Genomic DNA, 14840 nt, shown 5'->3' with positions numbered 1-14840 from the left:
GTCTCACCTTCCATTATTGTGGATGCCACCAAGATTCCAAATGTAGGGGAGAAGTGGTACAAGGCACAGGACTTGGATGAAAATTATTATGAGCCTTATATAAAACCCCAGTACAAAAATGAGGTGAAAAGACTTTTTCCTTTCAGATTTCTTGAAGACAAGTATGTCCCCATGATGAAAATCATCATAAAATATTTCACTTGTGAGGGTAGATTTTCCAGGCCGTACACCTATCACATCAATCTTCTCATGCATTTTACCAGGGTGAAGATGTTAAACCTCCCTTATTTCTTATTCAGGAATATTAAGAAGATGGCCCATTTTGTGCAGAAGAAGCCATACCCTCAGCAGATGAGTAGTCTCTATCATTATTCCCTGATCAAGATGATTGTGCTTCATCATCTTAGCCTCCTCAACATCTCTTGGGAGACATTTATCGCTCATGACATCTTTAGGGGTCCTCAAATTCCTCCACCAGTGTCTCAAGAAGCAGGGGGACCTTCTAGCAGTAGTTAGGTGAAAATAGATGAGGAGGCCAAAGAGAGTAGAGCTACTGAGGTGCCCGGGACTTACATGACATATCAGAGGGGCACAAGGAGATTGTTTGCAGCTGATAGGCAAGTGTTTTCTCACGAGATGTGGAAGGGACCTTGCCTTCTTCATCAACCCATAGGCAAATGCTAGCTCCACAAGGTGTGGAAGGGGCTTTGCCTTCTTCGTCAACACAACAGGTACAGGTGCAGCAGCTGCACAAAGGGAAGGAAAAGATGCCAGAGGAGAGTTTTGAGGATGAGGAGAAAGAGGGGAACTTTAATTTGATAGAGCGTGATAAGCCGGAGCAACGCTATAATTGTCATGGCTTGTAAATAATTGATTTAGAGGCTCAGGATGAAGAAACAATAAAGGACATCATCATACAAGAAAAGGAGGCTCAAATCCAAGCTTAGATGGACAATTTGGAGAGGGCCAAGTATTGCATCACATATTTGGAACAAGAGAACAATCAATTGAGTGACAAAAAAGTCTTCATGGAGCTGGAACTGCTCAAGGTAAAACGACCAAGTGACAAAGAGACACAGGTCACTTTGTCTCCTATTGAGAAGGAAATTGAGGATGATAGAGAGACTTGGCTTGAGAGAGTCAATTTTCACCTTGAGAAGTTGTTGCAGAAGGCCAATAGAGACAAACAGATGATCAACCACATGGCCTACCATTACAGGACCCGAAACAAAATTTGCAACATGAGGGTCAAAAAGATGAAAGCTAGGCTAAGGCAGGCTCTAAAAGGAATAAAGGAGGAGGATAGGCTTAGGTTTCTTTTTGAAGCTTCCTTGGCTCATTAAGATACTTGATGATGATGCTTCTCACCAATTTTGGTCAAGTTTGGAAGAGTTTTTGTCATTTGCAAATTTTGAAATTTTAAACATAAAAAATCAGGCAGTGGTGTTGCGCTTTTCCTAGGGGTACCCAATGCAAAAATGGTTTGAATTTTTGGATTCAAATCGATGCATACATGCACCCTATGGATTTTCTAAGTTTTTGGGGTAGAAGTGGTCCACCAAAAGGTCAAAAAACACCTTAAAAATGACCTTTCAGCCACTTTTTGGACACACAAAAGCAGTCTTGGGATAATCACGTTTTGAGGGGTCAAATGAGCTTCAAATTAATAAATTCTAATTGTTTTGGAAAGTAGACTTGAGGACCTTTCCTATGAGCTATCATGATCTCAATTTTGATGTCGGCAAGGCCTCCAAAAGGGACTTGAAAGTGGCGCTGCGTGTAGGGCAGATTTTGCATAGGGTGGCTAGTTTTCCATTTTTTCACTGTGTTCATGGATTTTCTCTCTTGGAGGATGTTTTACCATTGTAAATGATGACTTGGAATGTAAATATGATGGATAACTAGTAGTAGAGGGTAGATTCATTGCATTAAAAGTCAATTTGAGCTCAAATGAATCGGTTTTTCACTTTTAGAGGCAAGTTGTTAAAATGCATATATTCCTGTTTCTTGTTTAGTGTTGGTTAGATTAGCTCCTCATCTTAGGGATTCAACCCTTGAGAATGGGAGGAGGTTGAAACAAAGCCTATATCTTCTTCTTCTTTCTCATTGTAAAGGGTTGGACTCAGCTGGATGCTTAGACCTTGATTGTACATCATATTGTAGCAGTTTAGCAGGAGATTAATAAGAATTGCAGCTATTTTTATGGGATCCATGTGGTATGGAGTTTTAGTACAATTTTTCCTTTTTTGATCATATGTTAGTATGTTTTGTTTATTCCATTAATCATTTCATTGCTTCTAAGTGAATGCTTTCAAGTTGATAGGCAGAATTCATTACATCAGTGCTCTGCTTTTGGAAAAATATTCACCATTATATGTTTTTTACTGTTTGGGAACGATCCACGGTAATCCCATGCTCTTCCTAGCCATCTCACCAGTCTTAAAAACCTCACCCATCAAGCCCTAGAGTGATAAATCTTATGCCTACCTTTCCCCATTGAACACCCTACAATTTTGACCTAATTCCCTAGACCTAAACTATCCAGCTCCTCCTCATCAAGCAAAACCCCTTCAAAATAAAATCAAACCTTGTGCTACTATACCTAGCCTAATGTCATTTTCCTGATCTAGTCATCTTGGCAGAGATCCTTACGGAGAGAGCCCTTTCCTGGTCTAGTAGGGATAGCTACTTGGCTAAGCGTGGTTTGTGGTTACCCTGACATTGCCTTCCTTCAGCCTAAGGTTCAATCCAATTGATAACATAGTGGCGACCATACTGCGGAAGAGGTGACAGATCTTCTTCGGGAAAGATCATCAAAGTTCAGATCTGATTGCTGATGGTGAACAGCGGTTAGATGCATGCGAATGCTAAAATCATTCACCTGGCGACTCCAGTGTCGAAAAATCCCAAGGTTCAGAATTTTTATAGCAACTCCATTCTTCAAGAACCAGTAGCCTGAAGAATTTCTTGTGAATTCATTGTTATCAAAATGGATTCGCTTGCTCGAAGGTATGCTCCCATGAGCCGAGATCACATTCCAAGTTTCCCAAATAAAATTCATAAGGTAGATTGGCAAATGAATTTGCCTATGTTTAAGGATGATGATAGGAATGATGCTACTTTACATCTGGTTAGATTTCACATGCATACTCACAAGTTGAAGGTTGATTTTCCTGAAGACTGCTTGACGAAGATATTCATGGACACTCTGGAAGGTGAAGCCCGATATTGGTATGAAAGTTTGGCACCTGCTAGTATTTATTGTTTAAAGGATTTTCATACCATGTTCTTTGAAAGGTATAAAATCTTGTCCATTCTTAATATTAGTTCAGAACTGTTGTAAACATGTTTATAGTTTTAATGAAAATATTGAGAAAGTTTGTGAAGATGATGACTTCATGGACGATGAGATCATGGAAGCCCTGTATGAAAATTCATTTTAGTAGCATAAAGAGAGCTTAGAGGATACTTATCAAGATGCTCAGGAAAGTTTGCGCCAGGTTAAAGATCTTAGTACAATTAAAAATTATGGAAAACAAGGTCTTATTTCAGATCTGCTCATAGCAGAAGACAGTATGCAGGAAAATCAAGTTCCAATTTCAGATTGTGATAAAGTCAAGTTGGTTATTTCAGATCTAGATTCAGATCGTGATGATGAATAGTACCTTGTTCTGAATCCCATGAAGGAGAGTTTTGTTGTTGAGATCATCCAGAATGAAGAAAACAAAGTTATTGACCCAAGTGTTCTCATTTCATTAGAACAAAGCCTTCACGAGGAGGTAATCCAATCCTTTTATGAAAAACAAGATGAGATCTTTGTTCAAGTAAGTGAAAAGTCTTCTTTGAATAACTCAGTGGTAAATGATAGAAGTGTTAGTTTTGAGTTTCAAGAACTATCTGAAGTTTTCCCTCGTATGACTGATGAGTGTGATAAGAAACATGACAATCTGGTTGCCATGTCATATGAAGATGATCAACAATGTATTCAAATTTCAGAAGACCAGGGAATTGAGGACTATCATTCAGATTTTTCTTCTCATATTTCATGTTTTGAATTGTTATTTCAAGAAGACAATTATTGTTTTAGCAAAAGAAAACAAAAAGTATTATCCCCTTTGTCTGAAGATGAGATAGATCAACTCCTGAAAGGTCATGTTATATCCCAAGCTAATGCTGGTTTGCAGTGTTCACATAGTCAAGAAGGTGTTAGTGAAGCTTCTTCCACTTTTGAAAATGAGGATAGCCTTGAAATTAGATTTATAGATCAATGAAAATATATTTTTTTCTTTCATGAAGATGATAGGGCTGTCATGTTTGATAATCTTGAAGAATGTTTTCTGTTTAAGAATTATTTAAACTATGAAATTGAGGATTATGATCCTGAGAGAGACAATATGCCAGAAATCGAGTCAGAATTTCTCATGCTCGAGGAATTTACAGCCAACACTCAGATAGAAGAAGCTTATACTTCTCTATACCTTCCTATCAAACAACATCCAGCTATTCTTTCATATTAGAATGAAGGGAGTACTTGTATTTTTTCTACTGGATCTCAAGACAAGCTAGTGCTTTAGGATTTTCAAGATCCCTTCGGCATTATTTTGCAAGCATTAGAGAAGATGAACGTTGCCTGGTTCATTAGCATAAGCCTTGGTTTCAATTGTTGTGAGTTTCCTACATGTACATCGTTCAGCCTTCTTGAGGAAAGTGTGAGAAGAATTTCAGTGAGTAACCATCTGCTGGATTGGTTACATTGGAAGGTTCACTTCACATGATTGTACATATTTCTTCAGTAGGCAGGTGGTTGTCATCAATATTTGAAGCCCTCTAATCTCGATGGTCTGCTACCATTAATAAGTTTTGTAAGTACTTGTTTCAACTAAGTAGGTCTTGAGTCATTTTTCAGTCAATTTCAAGTCAGTTTCGAGTCAGTTTGTGTCTTTGAGTCATCAGTATTTAGTCATGTATTTTAGATTGAGTTTTTTTTACTCCATGCCCAATGGATAAGGCTACTTGGTCTATGGTGTTCTTGGCACCTCTAAGGAGCTACCATCACCAATGGAGCCAATGTTAGTGTTAGTATCTGCATACTTCCATCAGGGATCAAAATTTGCTCTTTGCATTTTCATTTTAGGGGTCCCATACTGAAATTTTTACATCATTTCATTAGGTCATGTCAAATTGATCCACTGATGGTTGTCTTCTCTTCAAAAAATCTAATTTCTCCCTCATAGAGTATACTTGCTGACCCTTCTTCAGGTTGTCTTCAGTTATGGTTTCATGGTCAATTTGCAATCATGCTTTCATTAGGTCATAGGGCATGTTTTCATTAGGTCTTAGGGTTTCATTACCAAGGTCAAGAACCTGATTTAAAAGTGTAAATAAAGGGAAGCAAGGGTATGAGGATGATAAATAAGTCAAGCATGATGGCTTGTAGGTCATAGTCACTATATAATTATCTTTTAAACTAATGTAATTTTCACCTCAAAAAACATGTTTTTGAGGTGAAAACATAGTATTTAGAGTTCATTTGTATTTATTATGTAATTGTAAGTTACTTTATGTAATAATGATCCCTGCTACACTAAAGCGTCTCTCTTAGCTGCAAGACAAAGAAACAATGCGGAAATCAGTTCAATTTGAGCATTATCCACCTAAAAAGAAACAAAGAAGAAAAGGCATTAAAAACAGAGTTTTAAAGAAGGTCAAGAAACATTAGAAAGTGGGTTTTTCAAGTGAAAAATCAAAATTTACTCCTATATAGGGTCTCACATTTCATTTTCAAGTTCATCATTCTCATTTGGAAAGAAAGCAGTCAAAAAGTGAGGAGAAGAGGAAAGGTTGAGTGAGTTTTTGGAAAAGGAGAAGTGGCGCTACGCTTCTGGAGGGTGGTGCTATGCATTTGGAGTAGTGGTGAAGTGGCGCTGCGCGTTTCAGGCAGGAGGGTTGGCGTTGCGTGTTGAGATTTTGGCACTACACATCTAGGCTTAGCATTGCGCATCTAGAGATTTCCATAGTGTAAATTTACACTGCGTTGCGCTTCTGGATGTGGCGCTGCGTCTCTGTGAGTTGGCACTGCGCGTTGAGCAGAAGGGCCAGAAAGGCCTCAAAACTTCAGAAAACTTCAAAATTGCCCTCTCTTCCCTTCATACAAGTAAGTTGTCCTCCCATAATACATTGTTTGTTTGCATTTCAAACTTTTAAACATCATTCCCCATGGAAAGTGTGAAACCCTAAATTTCTCCCTTGGTTATGCCTAAACCCTAAACCCCAATTATCCCTCCTATCACCTATCACTAAAACTCTAAACTCTTTCCCTATTACATTCCATAATATCCACATCCCTTTATCCCTCTTCCAAAAAATCAATATCTCAAACAAACCAAGCCCTCCCTCTCATTTTTATGATTCCTACTCTCTCATTCATTTTCTAGCCCATAAGGTCATCTCCCATCCCCTCACTCCTAAAAAAATTTCACTCATTCCCTTCATACAACCTCAAGCCTTGCAAACAAGGACAGAGAGGACCGAGACTATGAGGAGGAGGAAAACACTGGCAGTGATAGTTCAGCAGATAGACCTCGGCATCAGAGAAAACCACACAAGGGAGGTAGAATTATCAGGGAGGAGCCATCAAACCTCAGAGAATTGCAGGCCTCTCAGTTAGCTGTCACTTGTTTCAGATATCTAGGGTGCTATGAGTTCTATGAGCAGGTAAAGAGAGTTCAACACCACCCTAAGCTCACCAGAATTTTTGTAGCTCATCTTCAGGACAACAAAGTGACTCTTGTTGGGGTCACATTCACAGTCTCACCTTCCATTATTGCGGATGCCACCAAGATTCCAAATGTAGGGGAGAAGTGGTACAAGGCACAAGACCTGGATGAACATTATTATGAGCCTTATGAGGTGAAATGACTTTTTCCTTTCATATTTCTAAGAAGACAAGTATGTCCCCATGATGAAAATCATCATGATATATTTCACTTGTGAAGGCAAATTTTCTAGGCTGAACACCTATCACATCAGGCTTCTCATGCATTTTACCAGGGTGAAGATGTTAAACCTCCCTTATTTCTTGTTCAGGAATATTGGGAAGATGGGCCATTTTGTGCAGAAGAAACCATACCCTCAGCAGATGAGCAGTCTCTATCATTATTCCCTGATCAAGATGATTGTGCTTCATCATCTTAGCCTCCTCAACATCTCTTGGGAGACATTTATCGCTCATGACATCTTCAGGGGTCCTCAAATTCATCCACCAGTGTCTCAAGAAGCAGGGGGACCTTCTAGCAGTACTCAAATGAAAATAGATGAGGAGGGAAAAGAGAGTAGAGCTACTAAGGTGCCCGGGACTTACATGACATATCAGAGGGGCACAAGGAGATTGTTTGCAACTGATAGGCAAGTGTTTTCTCCACGAGATGTGGAAGGGACCTTGCCTTCTTCGTCAACCCATAGGAAAATGCTAGCTCCATAGGGTGTGGAATGGGCTTTGCCTTCTTCATCAACACAGCAGGTACATGTGCAACAGGTGCACAAAGGGAAGGAAAAGATGTCAGAGGAGAGTTTTGAGGATGAGGAGAAAGAGAGGGACTTTCATTTGACAGAGCATGATGAGAAGGAGAAGCGTTATACTCATCATGGCGTCGAAATAATTGACTTAGAGGCTCAGGATGAAGAAATGATAAAGGACATCATCATACAAGAAAAGGAGGCTCATGTCCAAGCTTTGATGGACAATTTGGATAGGGCCAAGTATGTCATCACATATTTGGAACATGAGAACAAGTAGTTGAGTGACAAACAAGTCCTCATGGAGCTAGAACTGCTCAAGGTAAAACGACCAAGTGACAAAGAGACACGGGTCACTTTGTCTCTTATTGAGAAGTACATTGAGGATGATAGAGAGACTTGACTTGAGAGAGTCAATTTTCACATTGAGAAGTTGTTGCAGAAGGCCAATAGAGACAATCAGATGATCAGGCACATGGCCTACCATTACAAGACCCGAAACAAAATTTGCAACATGAGGGTCAAAAAGATGAAAGCTAGGCTAAGGCGGGCTCTAAAAGGCAAAAAGGAGGAGGATAGGCTTAGGTTTCTTGTTGAAGATTCCTTGGCTCATCAAGATACTTGATGATGGCGCTTCTCACTAATTTTGGTCAAGTTTGGAAGAGTTTTTGTCATTTGCAAATTTTGAAATTTTAAACATAGAAAATTAGGCTCAACGCGCAGCGTCACTGGCGCCGCTCTTTTCCTAGGGGCACCCAAATGCACAAATGGTTTGCATTTTTGGATTCAAAGCGATGATTACATGCACTACATGGATTTGCGAAGTTTTTGGGGCAGAACTGGTCCACCAAAAGGTCAAAAAACACCCTAAAAATGAACTTTCTGCCAATTTTTGGACACACAAAAGAAGTCTTGGGAGAATCAAGTGTTGAGGTGTCAAATGATATTCAAATGAAGAAATTCCAGGTTTTTTCGAAAGTAGACATGAATACCTTTCCGATGAGCTATCATGAGCTCAATTTGGATGCCGAGAAGGCCTCCAAAAGGGACCTAAAAGTGGCATTGCACGTTGGGCCAGTGGCACTGCGCGTAGGGCAGATTTTGCACAGGATGGCTAGTTTTCCATTTTTTGACTGTGTTCATGGATTTTCTCTCATGGAGGATGTTTTACCATTGTAAATGATGACTTGGCATGTAAATATGATGGATAACTAGTAGTAGAGGGTAGATTCATTGCATTAAAAGTCAATTTGAGCTCAAATGAATCAGTTTTTCACTTTTAGAGGCAAGTTGTTAAGATGCCTATATTCCTGTTTCTTGTTCAGTGTTGGTTAGATTAGCTCCTCATATTAGGGATTCAACCCCTGAGGATGGGAGGAGGTTGAAACAAAGCCTATATCTTCTTCTTCTTTCTCATTGTAAAGGGTTGGACTCAGCTGGATGCTCAGACCTTGATTGTACATCATTTTGTAGCAGTTTAGTAGGAGATTAATAAGAATTGTAGCTATTTTTATGGGATCCATGTGGTATGGAGTTTTAGTACAGTTTTTCCTTTTGTGATCATATGTTAGTATGTTTTGTGTATTCCATTAATCATTTCATTGCTTCTAAGTGAATGCTTTCAAGTTGATAGGCAGAATTCATTACATTAGTGCTCTGCTTTTGGGAAAATATTCACCATTATATGTTTTCTACTATTTGGGAAGGATCCATGGTAATCACATGCTCTTCCTAGCCATCTCACCAGTCTTAAACACGTCACCCATCAAGCCCTAGAGTGCTAAAGCTTATGCCTACCTTGCCCCATTGAACACCCTGCAATTTTGACCTAATTCCCTAGACCTAAACTATCCAGCTCCTCCTGATCTAGCAAAACCCCTTCAAAATCAAATCAAACCTTGTGCTACTATACCTAGCCTAATATCCTTTTCCTGATCCAGTCATCTTGGCTGAGATCCTTACGGAGAGAGCCCTCTCTCGGCCTAGTAGGGCTAGCTACTTGGCTAAGCGTGGTTTGTGGTTACCCTGGCATTGCCTTCCTTCAAATTGAGGTTCAATCCAAGTGATAACACCAAGGGGGAAAACACAAGCCATGATGCAAAGGATGAGGCTTAATCAAAACACAAGTACCTAGGTCAACACAAGATGAGTTGTTGTAATTTAGAAGGGAGGTTCCAAAACTAAGCATGGAAAAAATTTTGGAGGGTGGTTGTAGCCACTACAACAGGTCCAAAAACATCATAGTGGATCCTTTCAAGGATTGCATCTACTTTGTTGTCTCAATCATGGAAAATGGCTTTTGTGTACATCCCCAAGGTAAACACTTTGCATGTACCTGATGCTCTAGTGCTCCTTTGGGGAGGCCTGTGGTTATCTGCTGCATGATCTTCAAAGCGCCATGATGAAAATGGCAAAATATTCTATGCCAAAGTTCACTGACATCGCGGCTCTACACCTTATATGCCTTTGTGCTCAATGCAACACAATCCTACACATCTAGTTTGTACAAGTTCTTCACACAAATCTCGATCTAATTCACCTATCCCGTGGCTATGTGCCTCAAGAATTCCTTTCCTTTGCTGAAGATCACATCATAACCACAGTCTTCCAAAACTGCAACAGAGAAAATATTCTTCTTTAGACCTAGAACACACATCAAATCCTTGAGTCTGAGAGGGGAGCTTGAATCCCTCCGAAAGGTGACTGTACCAATATCGGTTGCATTGTACCTTCCATCATCTCCCATCTTGATGTACATCTGTAGATATTTCTCCTCCAAATCACTGAAAAATATATATTCATCGTCATATGGAATGAGGCACTGTTGTCTAAGTACCACACACTCCCCATCACTATGCTGGTGATGCATGCAATGAGAGTAAAGTTAAGCTTGAACTATGAAGCCAAAGCTTCACTTGCTTCTCCTCCTAAGGTGTTCTTACTTGTCTTCTTGTGTGGACACTTCGGGGCATAGTGCCCGAATTCATGACAGTGAAAGCACTTGATTTTGGGCAAGTCTTTCTTCTTGTCCCCTTGACTAGATTCTGCTTTGGATTGGGATTTCTTCCTTTTTCCTTTATTTTCCTTTCCATCCAAGGAACAATTTTCTTCATCCTCACCCTTGGATGAAGTTCCTTCGTTTATATTATTCCTTATTTCCTCATGTACCAAATCAAACCATAGGTGTTCCCAATTTGGTAGTTTCTCCCTCCCATTCACCGAATCTTGGTATTTATGCTAGCTATTGGGAAGGCCTAGAAGGGCTAGGCTTACCAAAACATCCTCTGCTATAGTAACACCAACTTGACCAAGTTCATCACGAAATTGTGTAAACCTTCTCAGGTACTGTGGAGTGGTCTCGTTCTTCTACACCTTGATATTTCGAAGTTTTTCCTTGAGCACCAACTTCCTATGGTCACTACATTTTTGGAACAGATCTATCAATGATTTCCACATTGTATATAAAGTCTCTCTCCCGTGGAAATTTGAGACAATATCATCTCATACTCCCTCCAATATAATTCTCCTTTCCTTGGCTCCACACTTATTCGATTCTGTTAGATCCTAAACGTCAGATGTTGTTGGTTTCAGGATATCATTATCGATGAATTCTTTCAACCCATTATCTTCCAACACTGCCTCTGCAGCCCTTCAAAGCAACATAATTTGATCTTCCCTCAAGGGCATACTCAAGTCTTAGTCCATAGAAATTCATCCTTCTAGCTCTAAATAATTGATTCTGCAAATCTGATACTCCTGCAATAACTTTGAAATATCTTCTCTACAGTGAATCCTGCTCTTCTATCATGTAGAAATTAATGTGTAGATTCGAAACTGCTCATGAAATTTACTAACTCACAAGACTCGAAGCTACTCTACTAATCTGCAAAAGTTAATTCACCATCTAGAACACAAATCAGACATGCAAAAGGAAACATCATACATGCACACAAATTTATCTAGGGGAAATCAACTGCTCAAAAACCTTTCCTATTGTATTGCATGCATGAGAGAATAGAAATGAAATACATATTATTTCTCAAGCCTGAGCACACCTTGCAAATGTATAGTCTATCCCTTTGCCTAACTAACTAACTCTGGCCAACAATTAGACAATTTGAAAGCCCTCCAAGCTCCTATTTCCTTGCGTTGTTCCTTGAGGAATTTAGCCCCTATTATTTAGGAAATTCCCTCTATTGAATTGCATAATTCCTCTAGGTCCTTCCTCTAATTGTGTGCACCACTTGTACACATTAGAATATGCTACAATTGATAGTACACTGCCTTGGAATCTCCATCTCAACTAGGTAACTCGAATTCTCCGCATGCAACAATTATTTTGGGTTGATTGATCAATTAATTGGTTGATCACTGAGTGTGGTTGAAGTTCCACTTCCACAACTTGACCTCCACTAGTTATTATGATAGTTACAACTAGTTTAACTAAAAATAATTAAAATTAACTAAAATATATTGCTACAAATTAGCAATCAATCATGTTGTACTAATATCAAGCTTCCCCAACTCAAATTAACTTAGTTAACTGAGTGAAAAATACCATGTCGCATGAGATTTTCTTGCTACATTTTCAACAGGTCCAACTTTAATATGAGACAATTCATTTATCAAAGAAGTAGGTACTTTATCATCTCCATTTTTTTTTCAAAAATAATTCTTCGAATGTATCCCAATCAGAAATTGAATTAGGAGGCAAAGAGAAATACCATGACCCAAATTTTCCTTCAAAAGTATAAGGAAAGAGCCTGCACACAACATATTCTTCGTAAACAACTTTAAGATTAATGACCAACATGAAATTATGAATGTGCTCCTTGGAAAGAAGGTCATCGTCAAGATTATATTTGGGTAACCATCTCTCAAGATGTTTAGGAAGATTATGTAAAGGAGGAGTAATATTTAGAGCTCCTAGAGTTATCCATGGTATGTTTTCCAGCCTGATAGAAGTAATGCAATCAGAAGTAGCAATATTAGTAGTAACAATAAAGGAAGTAATAGAAAATTATGATTATTAAGTCAATGATGATGGGTCCGCTGAACTAGTAACTATAGATGAAACAATTAATTGGGTAGTAGAAGAAGTGGTAGATAAAGAAGAAAAAGGGGAAGAGTGTAATGGTTGAGAAGTGATTGAAGGAATAGTAGGTGTGGGTGGAGGTAAAGTAGAGGAAATATTCCCACTAGTTAATGAATATGAACCTGTAGTACGCCTTTTTCTACGATGAGATTCTAGTGGAAATTCAAATGGCTTGATACTTAGATTTTTGCTTTGGGCTCTTGTTAAAATTTGTGAACTTTTAAGAGAAGAAGTAACACTTCCTTCAGAAGCTTCTAACACCTGAAGTTGTTCACCAATGATGGATAATCCAATTCGATCTTTTGGATGATAGTTTGAATTTTTGGAGAAACATGAGGTTTTGGAGGTTGAGGTGTATTTATAGAAGGTTCACTTGAATATCTTCTAACCGATGTGCAGGAAGGCTCAAAAACCTCAAATATGGGAGGAGGTGGTCGAGATGGAGATTTGGAAGTTGTAGTTGTGATTAAGAGCAAGGATTGTCTCTTAGAATGAATGGTAATTTTTCTTTGGGATTGTTTTTCCATCCATAGTCTAAAGGCCCTCCTTCTAGTGCCAAAAATGTTGATGGACAAAATTTCACACATCAACATTTAAGGATATCACCTGATCAAAGTCTTGAATTAAAACTTTTTATGTTTAAGATGGTAGTTCCGACTAGTTTAACTTGGGTCCAGTTACCCGATATGGACTTGCTCCAACGTATGGAGACTTCATAAAAAATGGGTGAGATAGATATAATATGGAAGTGATATATATATATATATCTATATATATATATATATATATATATATATATATATGAGCATAGACTAATAACTATAATAATAACCTGAGTGCTAACTTAAATATGTGAACTAAAACTATCATGAATAACTGCTAATGAAGATCAACAACTGATAACATTGATTAAAGCAATTTAATATGATTAATTTAATTAAATAGTTAATTAAATAAATATTAATTCATTCACATATGATTAAAATATCTTGTTATACTTATGATTAAAGTCAAGGGACAAATCACATCAATAGCGACAATACTTCATTCAATAAACAAAAACATAAGCACAACATCCAAAAGTAAGATCCCACTTTAAAATCGTATGGCATAAATTAATAATAGTACAAATTTCAACTTTCCTCTTTCTGACATGGAATCCAAAATGGTTCAGATCTTAAATTAAGAAGCAACAATGTACAATAGTGCAACAAGTATTTTTCTTCTATTGATTTCAAAACCCTTTGTTTGAGTTTAAGAGTCATATAAATAGTTTTTTACAAGACAAAGGAAAAAGCTAAGTCTCCAATATTTCCTCAACCAAACTATTGTATCTCTGAGATGATAATGGTCAGCTATCATGCCAGGGCATCTAAGATATTTGTTTTGGGGGGTTTTGTTTTAATTTTTGGAGGACCAATGTATGAAACAGATTCAAAACAGTGATGACTAACGTTCTTGAATAATACTAATATTAAAAAAAGGGCTACTATTACAATCCACACAGTGATTTAGCTTATCTAGTGATGAGTAGAAACAAAAAGATAATATGACTATTACAATTTTCAAAAAGAAAATTAAATAACCATAAGTAAGAAAACCTTCAAACAATGTTCAGAAAGTTTGACAAAATATGCCTAAGATTACAAAGATACTGATGATTTTATGATTTAGAGGGAATTACTTAAACAAGCAATTTTATAATTCATTCTCTTTAAAGATGATCACTTTAGAAAGCTTATAAGAGTGAATTTAAACTCAACTACTCCTATCTGGTTATCTTTGTAAAACTTAAGAATATGAAGAAAACACAGTGAATGAAAACTAGAAAACTTACAAGGAATACAAAACTGTATGAATCAAAATTCAAAATCCTTTGCTTTGGTATTAATGATTCAGAAAAAGCTGAGTACATTTAGTGCTTACAAATGTTTCTTCAAGGGTGCAACCCTTAATAACTCATTAAAGAGAGTTATTTATACAATCTTAGAGCTAAGAAAATATCTTAAACAAATTTACAAAAGTAGATTAACGCAAATTCAGGAATATGAACTGATAGTCGATCTATCACTATTTTGGTGTTGAAATGTTGATGACTATTCTTGGAAACACTAAATATTGCTGAGCTATTAATGATTGTTCCTGGAAATGATGAATGTTGTTTGATCCTCCTTTATTCAAGTAAATTAGTTAATTGTTCCTAGCGTTTCTTATCTAGGATAGATAACTT

The sequence above is a fragment of the Pinus tabuliformis genome, chromosome Q, assembly GCF_031772625.1.
Source record: "Pinus tabuliformis cultivar Carrire ecotype Pingquan chromosome Q, CPIR1, whole genome shotgun sequence".
NCBI lineage: Eukaryota > Viridiplantae > Streptophyta > Pinopsida > Pinales > Pinaceae > Pinus > Pinus tabuliformis.
Note: the sequence above shows the minus strand (reverse complement) of the source record.